The sequence below is a fragment of the Tupaia chinensis genome, unplaced genomic scaffold (assembly GCF_000334495.1).
Source record: "Tupaia chinensis unplaced genomic scaffold, TupChi_1.0 Scaffold000050_1, whole genome shotgun sequence".
Classification (NCBI taxonomy): domain Eukaryota; kingdom Metazoa; phylum Chordata; class Mammalia; order Scandentia; family Tupaiidae; genus Tupaia; species Tupaia belangeri.
The window spans coordinates 2,720,796-2,725,090 of NW_006159508.1; positions in this window are offsets into that span (position 1 = coordinate 2,720,796).

Consider the following 4,295-nt stretch of genomic DNA (forward strand, 5'->3'; position numbering starts at 1 on the left):
TTAATGAAATCTTACCATCTGGGGATAAGGGGCTCAAATATAAAATTTTCTCCAGGGTATTCAGAGACCTGTTGACTCTGGGAAAGGTTAGAAAGAACAAGGCAAGTTTGAAGATGATGAATGAAACATCTGAACCACTAGTGTTCAGATGTGGCTGTAAAAATAAGCTTTAACTAAATAAATAAATCCCTATTTAAAACAGAGTGAGTAAGTCTTCTAAAAATGAAGTCACATCTCTTTTCCAATGGAGGAGCTTATTTTTTGGACACAGTGCTAAGGAAGCACTTTGCAAGTGCCATCTCACTGAATCCTGCTTAGAAGATGCTATTAATTCCCCCTTTTACAGAATAGGAAACAGAGTTCAGAGAGGCTAATTAACTTGCCCAAGGACATCCGGTTAGTAGTGGAGAGGTTTGAACTCAGAAATCTGATCCGCAGGTCACATGTTGAAACTGTGCTATAAGATAATAAACTTTGCTGGTCTCTCTGATTAGAGTTGGAAATGACGCCTGCAACCTTCTGCTGTCTTCTGCAGTGGGGGAGGCCTCGCTATTACACCTCTGTTCCTATAGCAATCTGAGGGATTGCAATGCAGCCCCATTGAACTTGATGGCTTTCTTGAACCATGGAAACCTACTTGAAGGCCACAGTAGACAGAGGAGCAAACTGTCCTCAGGACCATGATTCCAAAAGGACTAGTTGAAAGTCGCTAAGGCCAGAGTCAGCCCCCGACCAGCCCTGCTGCTGTGATTTTGGGACCACAATGCAGCCCAAATGGCATTTTTGCTAAAAACCATATAAGAGCCATTGTGCTCACACAGAACCAGATGTATGCTTAAATGTATATAGGTCACTGATATCTCACCTTGGTCCATTGACCAAGGTGACCTAAAGATATATTTTATCTGGTTTTCAGCATCTTCTAACAGTTGAATTAATTACAAAAAAAATTTTAAATTGGAAGGTTTCACCCAACCAAAATATCTAGATGTTTTAGCTTCTCCCCCCACTATCCGAAGATCTGGCCGCACTGACATGTACCCTGTCATGTCAGCACAGTCTCTGCCATCTCACCCTGTATTTTACCCTCACCCTGCTGCATGGCACCCCCCCATTCCAGCCAGCTCTGTGGCACAGCGGCAATGTGTTGCTTAGGAGAAGCTGGATCACACGTGGTCGTCAATTTGAATACCTGGCCCAGTCAACCTGAAACACATTGGGCATGTACACAGGTGCCCAAGACTTGATGGGCTGAAGGACTGGAAGAAACGGATTGTGGTATTACCAAATGTGGTGGAGGGGTCTTTGTCTCTCTCAGTTTCAGGCACACACACACACTATCTGAATAAAGAAAAAAATAATTAATGCAAGTATTCACTAAGTAGGTAACTATTGAGTTTGCTCAATCCCAGTATGAAAATCTTTTCCTGAAAACTGTTAACGGAAATCGATTGAGATAAATTAAGCAGAGAAAGGGCAGCTTCCTCAGACAAGGGATTAGGCATGGCAGAACACAACAAAGAATATGTCTAGGATTCTAGAAAACCACAAGATGAGAAATTGGTGTTCAAACATTTGTCATGAAACTAGAAAGAAACATCACCTGTTTCTAAGAACTCATCCTTTCACTTAACTCAATGAACACCAAGCTTTTCTTAGCCTCTTGAGCCCACTTCCCTGCACCTTTCTGGAAGTGCCTTGGGTCATGGACAGAGGCAAAGCCTGGAGGTGATTAGATGCCTGCAACTCAGGCTATGAGTGAGCCCAAAGGAATGGGTCTGGCTTTCGACCAGGCCAGAAGTGGAGCTGAATGAAGATGAGGCCCAAGTGATTAACTTGGGCCTGGGCAGCCAGGAATTGGAGCACAACCTCATTCACCAAGATGGTGAGCAGCTGTGTTCTCTGAAAGGACCACATGAGCGAAAGCTGTCTTCCCTGAATTTGCAGGCTCTTCCTGCCAAAGCAGTTTATTGCAGAGGCAGAGAGGGGCAGAGTAAGAGAAGGATTTATGTGAATGTTCAGAAGCCTCGGGAGGACCTTTCTTTTTCTTTTTTCTTTTTTTTTTTTTGGAGAGATTTATTTCGCTATAGGGCGCGTGCGCTTGCCAGACAGACAGACAGAGACATAGAGACAGAAAGCGAGAAATCACCCCCCAGAGGGGATGGTCACGCCGCAATCCCTTTTCCTCCATTCTCCTCTCGGGATCTTGGGCACGCACGCACACGCGCCCGGCGTGAGTTTTAAGCCACCGGGTCCGGGACGCGAACCACGGTCGACTACGTGGGAGTCCAGCGACATAGCTATTATGCTAACTGCTGGTTCCCGGGAGGTCCTTTCTGATAGGCTGCCTCAGCCTTCCCAAATGCTGACCTGGGTTTAGGCTCTGTGAACATGTGAACTCAGAAGTGTTTGGGCAGCAGCCCATGTGACAAGGGCAATGACAGACCTCCAGATGAGTACTTTGGGGAGGAGGGATGTAAAGAAGTACTTTTAGGGCCTTTAAAGAAACAGGATGGGGCCACCAGGTGGTATGGCGGCAACTGAGCACTGCATGGCTGACTATGCAGTTCGAATCTGGACCCAGAGGCTTGAAAATCACACCAAGCACATGTGTGTGCAAGCCCAAAATCCCCAGAGGAGAATGGAGTAGAAATGGTGGTTGCGGTGTGGCCATCCCATCTGGGGGGGGACGGGGGTTCTCTCTCTCCCACTCTTTCGTGAGTAAAAAAAGAAAGAAAAGAAAAGAAAAAAAGAAAGAAAAGGAAACAGGAAATTCAGCAATCAAAGGAAAATCTATCAGAACTTCTAAAGCTAGTGAGTAATACAGCAATATGGGAATTGTGGCAACTGCTGGGTATAGTTACTGCTATGGTATTTGTCACCAAAAATGTGACACATTAGAGAATAAAAGAGAAGGAGAGGCCTCCTGCAGGGAGTTGCCAGGCTGGGTCAGGGTCATAGTCTATTCAGAAAAAGCCTCTTAGAACCTTCCAGGAAAGAAGGGGTTCCTGAAACTCCTGAATCCAAGTGCTTACAGCTTTGCCTTCATCATCCCCTTGCATGCAAGGTACTAATTCACTGTGTCCTTGCTCCTGTCCTCTCCAGTCCCCAAAGCTCCTGGCCCCCAGACCACCTTGTCTCCAGCTCCCTGATTCCCATGAAGCACTGCCTTTCCCCTATTCTGTGGCCTACTCCCACCCTCCCCAACTCTTGAAACCCTTCCTCCATGCCCCATAATTCGTAATTGGCAAAATCTCCATTATCTTCAACCTGTTTTCTGAATGGCATCTTCACTTCTTTTCCCTTGGGATACCTGCTGCCCACTGAGTCCACTCCATTCCCCACTGCCTTCTCAAGCAGGGGCTGTTTTTTCTCTCACCAGATAGATGTCCTTCATACTCCTCACTGTCATTTTCAAAAACCTCTTCTGCTCCTCCATAAATCCTCGCGTCTCACATTGGATTTCATGTCAGATTATATACATCTCTACTGTCCTCTCCTGACCCTTAGGGGTCATCATTCAATTACTTCAGGTCCTGATTTTCTCTCACACTCCAATACTGTCTTAATTCTTAATGACTTCAATATACCTCTAGATACATATAGATGACCTTTCCATCACTTGAGCCTCTCAATTCCTTGGACTCCTCCCCACCTCAACCCATATGCATGACAAGAGCAACTCTCCATACTCTCAATCCCATACTTCCCACTCTCTCACTGCAGCCTCCTATCTTTCTAGCTTACCTCCACACCCAATCCTTACTATCTTTTTTAAAAAGAATTATTGACTTATTTCATTCCATTTGTTATTATTATTTTTTAATTTGACCAGAGAGAGACAGAGAGAGAAAGGGAAAGCAAGAAAGCAAGCAGCCAGGTCTGGGACTCAAACCGTGTTCAACCGTGTGGGAACCCAGCGCCTTTAACCACCATGCCACCTGCTGGCTCCGCTCCCCATCTTTCGATCACACCAGAACCTCCAGCCTATTGCTTTCACTTGACTTCACAGTTGCCTAACTTTTTATTTATCTCATGAGAGAAAGAGAGAGACCTCAGCAGAGTTTTCATGCTGTGATCTGCCTCTCCAGTCTCAGCCAGCCAGGATCACAAGCACATGAAAGCATACTAAACATGTTCAGGGAGACCTCAGGACATGAACCTGGGACCTATCATGTTGCCTCGGCATGGCTGGCCTGCCTGTTCCTTTGACATTTCTATCCTCCTCCTGACCCAATGTAAATTTCACGGCCAGCCATATAATCATTGCCCCTTCTGCTGCCGATGAATTTCAG